This window comes from Macaca nemestrina, chromosome X (genome assembly GCF_043159975.1).
Source record: "Macaca nemestrina isolate mMacNem1 chromosome X, mMacNem.hap1, whole genome shotgun sequence".
NCBI classification, from domain to species: domain Eukaryota; kingdom Metazoa; phylum Chordata; class Mammalia; order Primates; family Cercopithecidae; genus Macaca; species Macaca nemestrina.
In genome coordinates, this window is record NC_092145.1 from 85,787,986 (window position 1) to 85,801,435 (window position 13,450).

Genomic DNA, 13,450 nt, shown 5'->3' on the forward strand with positions numbered 1-13,450 from the left:
TGGAACAGCCCTAGAACAGGCCCTCATGACTCACTGACGGCCTGCAATGTCTGGCCTAAAGGAGACTCCACCAGGCACAGGGAGGAGGAGGTGGCTCTCCTGGTGCTACTACCTTCCTCTTCCCTTCTGTCTCCTCCAGAGGCCCTGTTCTCCTCTTCCTCCTTCTCAGACTTCCTTCCTTTTCAAACCTCATCTTCTAGCACCCCCTACAAACTTTTCACCCTTCCCAGTTTGCTCTTCAGCCTGCCTTCCAGCATTGGCTCCCTGCTCTCTCTTCTTCACATCCCCAGCTCTCTCCTCCCTTCTCTGGGGCAGGCAAGGGTTTGAAATGCCTTGGGTGAGAGCCCTGGAGGGTCCTGGGAGAGACCGTTTCTTAAGTTAATAGGCTGCCCTGTCGGGAGCTGTTTCCTGAATCTCCAGCTAAATCATCCTTTGCCCACTTCATCCCATTAATCCTGCTGCTGAGAGGGGAAGAGGCTCATTAAGTCATCAGATCCTTCCACCCAAGTCTGGGCTTCTCTCAGCTTCCTCTGTGCTTGCGCATGACCTCTGCCCCTGCTTTCTAGGCTTCCCTTTCAGGCAGGCATCCCCAGGGGCTGCCCAACACTTGCAACCTCTCCCATCAGGTCTTCATTTACACACTGTGTCCCCCACCGGCATGCACACGCACACACTCACACTCCCCACAGGGCACATATGCCCCTGATAGCCAAGGTCTCTGCATTTCTATTATTTTCATCACCATCAACAATCACCATCTATTGTGAGCTCACTATGTGCCACTTCACGTGCTAAGAGTTTTACCTACACTAGCACATTTAATGCTCCCTACATCCCTGTGAGTTCACCATTTTTAACACCCTCCACCCTTTTTACAGGTGAAGAAACTGGGATTTAGATGAATTCAGGGACCAAAGTAATACCATGAGAAAGTGTAGAGCCGGGACTCAAACCCAGGCCAGTCTGACTTCTGAGCTTGTGCCCTGATTTCTAAAAGTACTACTATACTTTCCTGCCTGTACCTACTCCCATGGAGACAGACACAGCAGCACAGCACACACACTTATGACCACATGTGGCACACACCATACACACACAGAGCACATACTCCTCTGTCATCATTACTCAGACTGCACCCATTTCACATGCTACACACACTCACAAACACAGAACACACCCACAGGAAGAATGCATCTACTCAATCCAGTCATTTGATAACCATTAATTGAATATCTACTGTGTGCCAACCCGACTAGCTCTGCCCAGTGTTAGACACTATGATCACTCAAGAGAGGAAGCAAGTGCCACAACTAGAGTGTCTACCATATGTCAGACCCTATGCCAAAGACAGTCTGTGGTCATGGGAACATGTGTGAGCCCGCACATATATGCATGCACACACCCCACACACACATACACACACACACACACACACACACACACACACACATACTCTCTCTCTCCCTCTAGCTAGATTATTCCCAGGCCTGGTACTCCAGGGTCCATGAGACCTAGAGATAGCCGGGACAAGTATTTGATGGTACAGTATTCAATACGGGTAGCTAGGGGAGGTGGAGAGGCTGGAGGTTATTGATCCCACTGAAATTAGGTCTCAGGAATCCTAGACTGTCCAAGCTGGGAGGAAGGAATGTCAGAGATCTCCCATCCCAGCCCGCTACCAGTGATTTATATTTGTTAACAGAGTGGGTCAAGGCCGAGAAGTGGTGTATCCTGCCAGCCTCCACAGGCTCTGGAGCCCAAGCTACCTCTTTGGGCTCCAGGGACCCAGGGTGAGCATCCATGAAATTTCCCACGCTACCCCATCACTTTTGACCTGACTTAGTTCTACTTAACTCCCCAGTAAGGGAAATGAACAGGAAATTAAAGATAACTGGGCAGTTTGAGAGGATTAAGGATAAGGGAGAGCAGCATAATTATGTCATAGTTGCTATCAGACAGGAGAGCACACCAAAGGAAATGTAAATGGCCTCAAACCAGCCCATTACAAGAACAAGGGCAAGGCCAGTAAGCAGATAACAGAATCCTGAGTGTGGGACAAAAACATTAATCACCCAACAAGGCTGCTACCCCAGCCCGGCCTAGCAAGGCAATGGGCCCAAGGATAGGAAGGCAGAGAAGGGTCCTGAAAGACCTTTGTGGGGCAAAGAAGCTGCTCTGTGCCAACTGGCTTGGTGGAGCCTCTGGCGCAAGGAGGAAGGAGGTGTTGCTGGGCTTGGCAGCTGGCATCTCGTGGCTTGGGAGCTAAGCCAACTCCTTTTGTATTCTAATGGAAGAACTTTGAGCCCAAGGACTTCAAGCATGGAGGATCCTTGGTCAGTATCATATATAGGGAAGTTCCCTGGACTGGGAGTCAAGGGGCCTAGGTTCCATTCTCAGTCCTGTATCATCCTAGCTGTGTGGCCTTGAACAAATCATTTCCCTTCTCTGAACTCCCATCCTCATGTCTACAATGAATGGGCTTTTGAAGAATAAAATGAAATAATAACAACCAATATTTATTGAGCAATTCTTCTATGTACTAGCACAAGGATTGGCAGATTTTTTTTTCTTCTGCAAGGGCCCAGAGAATAAATATTTTATTTTATTTTATTATGTTTTAGAGACAGAACAAGACTGTCACCAAGGCTGGAGCACAGTAATGTGATCATAGCTCATTGCAGCCTAGACCTCCAAGGGCTCAAGCAATCCTCCTGCCTTAGCCTCCCGAATAGCTAGGACTACAGGTGCACACTACCATGTCCAGCTAATATTTTAATTTTTAATAGAAATGAGGTCTCACCATGTTGCCCAGGCTGGTGTTGAACTCCTGGTCTCAAGTGATCCTCCTTCCTTCACCTCCCAAAGTGCTGGAACTGCAGGCGTGAGCCACTGTGCCTGGTCGAAAAGAAATATTTTAGACTTCACAAGCCAACAGTCTCTGTTGCAACTGCTCAACTCTGCTGTTGTAGCACAAAATTAGCCATGGAAAATAGGTAAACAGCTGGGCATGGTGGCTTATACCTGTAATCTCAGCACTTTGGGAGGCCAAGACGAGTGGATCACTTGAGGTCAGGAGTTCGAGACCAGCCTGGCCAATATGGTGAAACCCCATCTCTACTAAAAATACAAAAATTACCTAAACATGGTGGTGTATGCTTGTAGTCCCAGCTACTCAGGAGGCTGAGGCATGATAATTGCTTGAACTGGGGAGGCAGAGGTTGCAGTGAGCCGAGATTGTGCCACTGCACTCCAGCCTGGGCAACAGAGCAAGACTCTGTCTCAAAAAAAAAAAAAAAGAAAGGAAGAAAGAAGGAAAATAGGTAAACATATTAACATGACTGTGTTCCAATAAAACTTTATTTACAAAAGTAGGCAGTCAGCCAGACTTGGCCTTCTGGTTGTACTTTGCTGACTCTTGAACTAGACTCTGAAAGCACTTTATTTTCATCATCTCATTTGATCCTCAAACAACCCTGGGAAGTTGATGCTATTATTATTATCCCTGTTTGATAGGTAAGGAAACTGAGGCACAGACCAGTCAAGTAACTTGCCCAATGTCATATAACTAGGAAATAACAGAGCCAGTATTTGAACCTAAGCAGTTTGGCTCCTGAACCCATGATCTTAACCTTTACACTACATGACTTCCAGACTAAGAACAATGATAATTATTATAACAATACTAATCGTTGCTTGCGTTTCCATAGGACTTTACACATTCTCAAAAGAGCTATCAGAAATACCAACAGTTCTCCCTGAGGAGTCATGACCTACTGGTGTGTCACAATCAATTGCACAGTGTGTCAAAAGTCATTTGTTGCTAATAATAGTTGTAAGAAATGATTTACTGCTGTTTTAATAAACGAGAGTTGACCCAATGTTATCCCTCTAATAATGTCCTGCTCACTCACTTGCATTCAGATATGCTTCCTGGAAAGACAGCAAAAGCGCTGGAGTTTCAGCCGCCTTGCCAGGAATGCTGGGGAGGATGGCATTCACAGGCCTGCTGTCTGCCAATCACTCAGAGAGAAGCAGGGGAAAGACAAACAATGGCAGATATACCCCAGCCCCCTGGATTGTCATCAAGGCTGGGGGACTTGGGATGATTAACCTATTGGACAGCTGAAGAAAGAGAGGATCATAGAGATGTAGTGACGTGCCTGAGGTCACATGGCTAGAGTATGAGGCATAAGCGATTTATCAATGGGAAGATCAAGTGTTACGTTAGAGAAAAAGACGAGGAGCCAGACAGAATGCTGTTCAAATCCTGACTACACCACTTACTGCGTGGCCAGAATCTCTCTCATCAGGCCTCAGTTTTCATATCTGTAAGATGGGGATATTAGCTGTACCACACCTGATGGGGCCTTTTGTGAGGATTCATTGAGAGAATAAGGAATGTCTGTGACTGCTGAACCAGGCTGTCTAGCCTGGAAAAGAGAAGACTTGGTGAGAAGAAAGGGGAAGAGAACTTACATCGAAGGAGCACCTACCATGTGCCTGGAAAGCACCCAAAACTGTCTCCAAAAAATTCTCCCAACAACTCAGAGGTGGGAATAACTGTTTCCATCACACAGATAAGAAAACTGAGTCCTGGGGTCACCCAGCTAAAAAGTGATGTGGACAGAATTGGAAGCCAGGTTTGTCTGCGACTCCGGAACATTATAAGCATTGGCAACCTTCAATCACGTGAGTGGAGCACCAGATGGGAAAGCAGAGGGGTTCCTACTTCCAACAAAGATGCATTGAGCACTTCCTATGTGCCAGGCATTGTTCCAGGCACTGAGGATACAGCAGGACAAAGTCCCTGCCCCCATGGAGCCAAAGTGGTGCCAATCCAACTCTGTCATGATCCTGGGCCAAGTGTCTGTTCTCTACCTCAGTTTACCCCCATCACAAACCCTACCCAAGGGAAATAAAAAGGAAAACTGTTTACCCCAAAGCTCGCCTCTCCCCCACTCCCCACCCCAAACCATGGTGTCACGTGTGGCTTCCTGCCCAGCCAAGAACAAAGCTGGAGGAACCGCTTCTCTGGGACATCATGTGCCTCCTCCCAGGGTGTGGGGTCTGTAGACCTGGCTTGGCCTAGACCTGACCCTGATGAGCTGTCCCTCAGAACAATGGTCAGAGGTGTCTCCCCCAGGACTCTGACCAAGGATGGGAAGTAGGACTCAAGACAGGCTGGCCTGGGCATTGTTTAGAAGGCACGTTTCCTGGTTGAGCTGGCAGCCAGAGCCCCTGGGACACTGGAGTGGGCCCAGGAGGGCCTGCATCTTTCTTCCTCTCCTCCCGAACAAAGCTGCCATTTCTGCTCCTATCTTCCCTTGGAGGAGGCCCCAAGCTGCAGAGCTGAGCTCTGCCTTATCCACCCCAGGGCAGAACACGGGCTTACACACACCCACACTGCCACACAGGGGTTACTACCCTGAGCCAGGAGGCTCAACCCACCCATCGGCACACACGCAAGAGGCTAGTGAAAGCCAGCAGCCAGGCAGTGGAGCAGTGGGACACCTTCTCAGATAGTCGGGCATGGGCTGACTGTCAGCAGTATAGTCCTCCAACAGTCAGTCCAGGGAGCCAGTGGCCCATGGGTGCACATGCAACAGCAAGTTAAGGTGGTACTCAGCTAGGCTGGGGACCGGACAGCTGGCAAGGCAGGTGAGCTACCAAGGGGCCTGCTCTTCATTCATACTAGGCCTGAACACTGAGGAGGGGGTGAATACCAAGGCATCTAGGCAACCAAGAGAAAGGGCTAAACCCTCAGCAATGCAAAGAACTCACCCCCCACCCCCCGCCCCGCCCCACCCTATTCCTTTGATCACACACACACACACACAGACCAACCCTGGCCCTGCCCTCCACATGTCCACATTTCTTCTGTATCCCCCACCACACACACACCACATCTGGGGAAGGGCGCTGGGCCATTGGGCCTCACCTCTGTGTGAACCTCTCCTTTGATCACCACACCAGCCACAGGGAGGGAGAGAAGTTGTAGGGGGGGAGGGGGGAGGAGAAATTCTCCCTTTCTTTGCCCCTCTGTGTACAGCTCACTGAGGCTCAAAAAAGGCAAGCCTCTTGCTGAAAGTCCCCCAGCAAAAGATGAAACCAAGGTTCTGAGCCCTGACCTTCCATGGGCCAAGGCCTCAAGGAATCCCATAGTATCAGCTGGAAAGAATGGGGGAATGTGCCCCAGGATGACAGAGAAGCAGAGAGCCACCTGTTTATTCTTCTCCATCCTAGCCATGTAGATAAATATAACACCCTTCCTATTACAGCCCTTGACTGTTTACAAAGTGCTGCCCATATGTTCCTTCACTTAATCCTCCCATTTAATGCCGGGAGGAAGGCATTATTCTCATCCTCATTGTACAGATGGGTAAGCTGAGGCTGGCACAGACAAAGTGACTTAGTTGCCCCAGATCACCCAGCAAGGAAGAGGAGATGCCAGGATTTGATGTCAGGCCTGAAGCCCCTAGGACCCTTGGGTGGCCCCTCCGTTTTCAGTGACAAACTCTGAGACTGGACGTGAGAAGGCCTGGCCTGCTGCAAACAAGACTTGAGCATGCAGCTGAATCAGTACTGATTGACATACTTGTTCCTAGGGTACTAACAAACACTAGCCAGCCAGACCTCTGGGCAATCCTCAGCCCTGACACCTTGTCTGTAATACCCACAGTCCCTGTCTCTCCCCATACCCTCTACTGGAATGCTACCTGCTTGGCATCAGGACCAGGGGCCTGGGTCTACTTCCCAGCATCCTGGCTCCTGGAGTCAAGCTGCCTCTCAGCTCCTGTCCCTGCTCAGCCTATGACATGGCTCAGGGGCTAGGGGCTGGAGTGGTACTGGGGAGGGGAGCCTGAGTCATCTCCAGGCCAGGAAGCACAATGTTTGGCAGGGTTCCTGGGCCGAGCTAAGGAAGGAGCAGGAGCATTGAGTTACAGAGCCGGCTTAGGCCAGGGAAGAGGTAGTGAGGAAGAGGGTGTTGGTTGAGTCCATGGAGATGGGAAACTAACAGCAAACCAGGGTCCACAGGCTCTAGGCAGGGGGAAGGACCCAGGCAGCCTCAGGGCACCTGGCTGGGGGAGGGGAACACAGAGAAGCCAGTGGGACCTTTATTGTCTCCAGTCCTCCTTCCCAAGCCAGCCCCCTCACCCCCACCCCCAGCCCCAGCCAGGACCCTCTCTCTCTGCAGAGCTGTGTGACAGCTGGGACAGTTCCAGAGAAGGGAACCCCCTTGACCCCATAGGGGGAGGGCACCACCTCCCGCCGCGTCCCTCTACGTCTTCCTGTCACGTCTTTGGCCACCAGTGTTTCAAAATATACTGGTTCTTGGCTGGCTGTTTACTTAGCAATCAAAAACATCAAGTTTCAAATTCATTCCCACAGCTTTAGCTCTCACCTCTTGGCAGACCATTCTAGTCTAAACTGCTTTCCTGAGCTCCAGGCCCACAGAGTCGACAGCCTACTTGATCTGTCCTCCACAAGGGTAACCCTCAGATACTTCTAGCTCAGCAGGGCCTAAACTAAAACTCCTCTCTCCCTCACAAAAAAATTCCAACCTCTGTCTCTAGGAGGTATGTCGCCATTCTTCAGCTGGGCATCACTCTTGGTTTGCTTCCATCCTTCCTTCCTCCCTCCCTTCTTCCTTTCCTCCCTTCCTCCCTCTGTCCCTCCCTCCCTCCCTCCTTTCCTCCTGCCTTCCTGCCTGCCTTCCACATTTACTGAGCATGTGCCAGGCACTGTGCAAGGAAGTGGAGGATGACACTGAGCAAGTCAGTCATGATTCCTGCCCTCCTTCAGCTTACAGTTTTGTCAGAAGAATAAACAGAAAATCGCTGGGCAGGTTACTAAGGGCTGAGATGAGTAGTACACGGGGCTGAGGGAGCCCATAAGAGAAGTATCTGATTCTGGCTTGGGGTGGGGATCATGGAACACCTCCCAGAAAGCAGACTGAGCCCCAGCATGTAGGGTCACTGAGTTAGGCTTAGGGTTCGGGGAGGGGGAGGGCTGGAGTATCCCAGGTAGAGAGAAGAACAGATGCAAAGGCCAGAGGTAAAGGGCCCGTGGGAGGTGGGGTGTCTTGCAGTGATCAGTGGAGAAACTGAAAGGAGTCACAATAGAGAGTTGAAGCTAAGAATTGGGAGGTGGGGGCCATGCCCGGTTGGAGATGAGGCAGGAGAAATGGCTAGGCACCAGAGCACCCAGGCCTTGTAGGCCATTGGAAGGGGTTTAGCCTTTATCCAAAGACTGTCAGGAGCCATTTGAATGTTTTAAGCCAATGAAACTCTGATGTGAGTTTCCAAATTGCAGTCTTCTTCACCCTGCCTTTCAAATTGTCTAGTTCCACAATGACTCTCCACCACTTACTGTGCCTTCTTTCATCAACCTCGTGGGCTCAGACCATTGCATAGCCTCCAGATGGTCCCTCGTCTTCAGGTCATGGACCCACCCATGCCCCAAGCCAGCCTCCAATCAAGAAGGGAGCTAATGTTGTATATGTACACATACAGATCCAATCTCATTCTATCACTTACCCTGCTTCAAGTACAGCTATAGCTCCCCATGACTTTTGGAATAAAGTCTGGTTTCTCAGCCAGGTGAACACACAGATCTTCCCCTCTCTGGCCTCAGCACTATGTCTGGCCTACTCACTCTGGGTGCTCTACCCACAAGGCCCAGTGCAGCATGTCTCAGATGCAGTGCACTTCTGGGCATTCATCCTCTTGCTGATTTACTCTTCTCTGTCTTCTCTGATTTCTCCCTCATGCTTCAGGGTCTGACTCTACCATTACCCATGTGCTATTTCCCAACCCCCTTCCTTTCCCTTCACCAAGTCAGGTGCTCTCTGGAGCTTCCCTGTAATTTAATGTACTGCCCACCCCGCCAACCCTGCCAGGGATAACTCTATGCCGTGTGAATCTGCCTCTCAGTTTCATTCTGCTTCTGCCTCTGCTCTGTCCCTCTGGTAACAGCTTGAATCTACCTTGATGCCCAGATCTGGCCTAGCCTACCTGCTTCCTTGCAGCTTTACCATCAGACTCTGGCCAAGCTGTGGCCTCTCCAGTCTTCACTCCCAGCAGCCCCTGGGCTTGGGAAGTCTTCTTGCTCAGAGAATCCCATCAAAATCTGACCTTGCTTTCTCAGGCCTCCCCTCCTCCCAGCACTCAGTAGTTGAGCAGTGCCGAATGGAATTTCCTTACCTGTGATCAGGGCTTGCCTAGCCCAGGAGAGAAGCAGAGGCTGGTGGGGGTAGCTCTCCTTGGAGAGGCAGGCCCATACTCTGGGGAGGAAACCCAGCTCCATCTTGGCGAGGGGACAGGGGAGCCAGGCTGGGTCTGCTTCTGAGGAGTTGCTATTTTAGAGGGACAGATAAAGTTTGTCCCATGGTGAAGAAACCAACCTTCCCCTCACATGCCCAACACCTTCCTTTTCTTGGCCCGGGAGCCTGCTCGAGTTCAGGGGCTGATTGGATTTAAGTGATTCAGAGAGCTCTGGACATTCTTACATGTTCCCCAAACTAGGGCTAGCTCAGGAAGCCAGGGGCTCCCTCTGCTCCTCCTCAACATCCATGCTGCTGAGTCTCTCTCTCTGCATCAGCTTGGGGCCTCTGAGCTGCTTTCAGGAAGTGAGGTGCTTCTGTATAGCCCAGTTTGGAAAGGAGAGGAGGGGGAGAGATAGCTTGATATGGATTTTTGTGGTTGGAGGTGATTGGAATCCCAGCTGTGTTCCCCAGTCCCCTCCCCCCTCCTCCAACAGCACCCCTCCTCCTTCAGAGATGGGCAAGGGAAAGGAAGCAGAGAGAGGGGCTCTCCTCACCTCTTAGTGTTCAGAGATACCCCATACGCGTAGCAGCCAGATTTGCTGAAATGACCAGCAGGCCCCAGGGCCTGACAGTGGGGCCAAATATTTCAGGCAAAGACCATCCTGGGTGATTTGGGGCTATCTGCAGTGTCTGTCCTTATAAACTTTCCCTAGAAAGGAGGTTCTCAACCCTGGCTTCACATTAGAATCACCTGGGGAGATTATAAAATGCTGATTCCTAGGCCCCAGCCCCAGAGGTTCTGTTGTAACTGGTCTAGGCAAGAGCCCAAGTGTTGGTGAGTTTCAAACACTCATCCAGTGTTTCTAATGTGCATGCAGGTCTGAGGGCCCTCGCTTTATAGCAGGACTTCCCAGCCTTAGCACTATTGACATTTTAGGCCAGATCATTTTTGCTGTGTGAGGCTGTAGGATTTTTAGCGGCATCCCTGGCCTCTACCCACCAGACACCTCTAGCAGCTACCTCTCCCCTGCCCCCCATATGTGACAACCAAAAATGTCTCCAGGCATTGTCAAATGTCCCCTGGGGTGCAAAATCATCTCTGATTGAGAACCACTGCCTTAGTGTTAGGGACAGCCTTGAGGTGACTGAGAGTCCCTTCAGAGCAGCTTCACTGTCCTGCCTTCCTCTCTGGCCTAGTCCTCTGGGCAGTCAGTCAGCGAGCTCTCTGGGCCTGGAACTGCTCTAGGGAAGGCTGGGAGCACACAAGCAATCTGATCTCATTCTTGTCTCTAGGGACACAGAACTGAGAAATCAAAGGTCAGAGCATACTTGGGGATCCAGGAATTCTGGGTCTAATCAGACTTACTCTGTGACCTTGTATATTTCACCCACTATTTGACAACTGTTTTTGACCACCTGTCAACCACCAGCCATTGTGTTGGATGCTGAGGGTTCAGCAATGAACTGACAGACACTGGCCCTGCCCTTGTGGGGCAGAGGGTCAGCAATCTTTTCTTTAAAGGGCCAGATAGTAATTATTTGGGGCTTTACAGTCTCTGCCACAATTACTCAACTCTGCCATTGTAGCATGATAGCAGTCGTCAACAACATGTAAATGAATAGACATGTTCCAATAAAACTTTATTTACAAAACCAGGCAGTGGTCCAGATTTGGCCTCTATGCTGTAGTTTCCTGGCCCCTAGGTTTGTTTGTTTGTTTTTGTTTTTGTTTTTTGTTTGTTTGTTTTGAGATGGAGTCTTGCTCTGTCACCCAGGCTGGAGTGCAGTGGTGCTTACTGCAAGTTCCGCCTCCTGGGTTCACACTATTCCCCTGCCTGGCCCCTAGTTTAGTTGTGGGGGTTGGCAGGGTCAGGGTGGGCCGGGGGAGGGAAGCAAACAGGTGCTTAAGTATTTGCAATCCATGATGAACTATGCTGTAAAAGGAGCTTGACAGGGCAGCAGAGGAGAGTGGTAGAGGAGGATTAGAGCCCACAGAAGGGGTACCTAACTCAGACTGGAGGAGAGGATAAGTCTGGGAAGGCCTCTAGGAAGAGGTGGCACTGGAGCTGGGTCCTAAAAGACACATAAGGGGCTGGGCATGGTGGCTCATGCCTGTAGTCCCAGCAACTTGGGAGGCCAAGGTGGAAGGATCACTTGAGGCTGGGAGTTCAAGACTAGCCTAGGCAACATAGCAAGACCCTATCTCTTAAAAAAATAAAATAAAAATTAGCTGGGCATGGTGGTGCATAACTGTAGTTCCAGCTACTAGGGAGGCTAAGGCTTGAGCACAAGGGCTATCCACTCCACTGGGACCGAGACAGATGACTTTGGAATAATTGGAGTGTCCTTCCCATAACCTTGAGCTCTGGTAAGGCTGACTTCCCTTGTGGTGACTGGGGCAAATGACAGCTGAGTGGTAAAAGGACACACACACACACACACACACACACACACACACACACACACATAAGCCACGTCAGAGTAGGTATGGCCAGGATACCCCAGCTGCCTGCCAGGGCAGCTGACTCCCCCTCCTCATGCAGACAGCTGGGAATCCCCCTGTCAAGTAACAGAGCTCAGCCACCACCCTACCTCCTCCTCAGCCAGCCAGGAACACCGCTGCCGACTGATGGGGCACAGTCATTTCCTAATGCCTCTGACAGATCCCCAGATCATTCTTGCCAACGGATGGGACACAGCCACCTCCTCCAGCCTCTGTCAGACACGGAGGGCAATAAACAACGTTGATGACTTGCACACAGAGCTGTGAGGGGCACACAGGACTCCCAGGACTCATGAGAGGCCACATATACAAAGATACCAGCCTCTCCGGGGCTTGGGCCCTGATGAGCGCCAGTGCCACCAGGCCCCACACTGTGCCAAATGTAGCAGTCTATGGAGAACCTGGATCCCTCCATGGCCCAGCAGACTCTTCCAATTCAGACTGCATTCAGGATGCATTCACACACGCACATATGCACACACACACCCACAGGCCTCTGGCCCTCAGCTACCTCAACATACAAGTTCTGATGCCAACCCTTAGCAAGGCCCTGGAATAAGCACTGGGGTAACAGAAAGGAATCAGAAAAGCCTCGCCTTCACTGAGCTCACAGGCTAGTAGAAATCCTGTATATAGGTAATAAGCCAAATGCGACCCTAGGTCCAACTGCAAGAACTATTGTGTCTGGAAGGAGCAAGGTGATGCTCTGGCCCTCTGCAGCCTTTCCAAGATCCCACCTGGTGGAATTTGTCCAATTATGGGCCCCACACATGAAAGGATCACAGACCAGTCTCTGTGAGGACAGTTGGAGCTAAAAGTGCTCTTTGGCCTGGAGAAGGCTGAACTCTGAATTCAGACCTCTGAAGGGCTGTCACAGAGCAGAGGAGATGTGTGGCACAGAGCAGAGGAGAAGAGTTAGGTAGCAGCCTTGAAGGAAGTCACAGGAAGACCAATTTCAGATGAAACTTCTAACAGACAGCTATCCTGAGATAAAACAGGATGTCATTGGAGGAAGGGAGCTTCCCATTACTGGAGGTGTGCAAGCAGAGTGCATGTGTGCAGGGAGCGGTACAGGGGATTCAAGCATCAGTTGGGGGCCAGGACTCGATGGCCTCTAAGGGTACTTCCAACTCTGAGATTCCATGACTCTGGGATTCAAATCCAGACTCTTCATGCTACAGATGAGGTGCAGAGAGCGGCAGGAACAGGCTAAAGGTCACACAAAGCGTTAGTAGTACTCAGAGGACTAGACCCAGGATTCCTCACTCCCCATCTTGGATCCTCCCACTCCTCAGACTGTCTCAGCCAGAACAAACCTCCTTGGCGTATCCAGAAGCTTGCCTCCCCATCCCGCGTCCTGGGTGGCCTGACACCCGCGGTCATCTTTCCCAGCCCCGGCCTGGGCTCAGCTGATGGATGAGCTCCTTGTTGGGCTGCCTCTGGCTCTGGCTCTGGCTCCACAGATGGATGCTCTCAGGACTGCTGGCTGAAAGGAAATCCACATTTGACCTGGAGCCAGATGTGGAGCTAAGGGAAGTGTAGAAAGGGGAGATCGAGGGCCTGGAGTGGGATACAGAGCTGGGGGGCCAGACCTGGTACCCACAAGCCTCACAAACCCCTCAATGCCTGGCCCGTAGTAGGTGTTCAATAGATTGTTGTTGAAGGTGAGAGGGAGGAAGGGA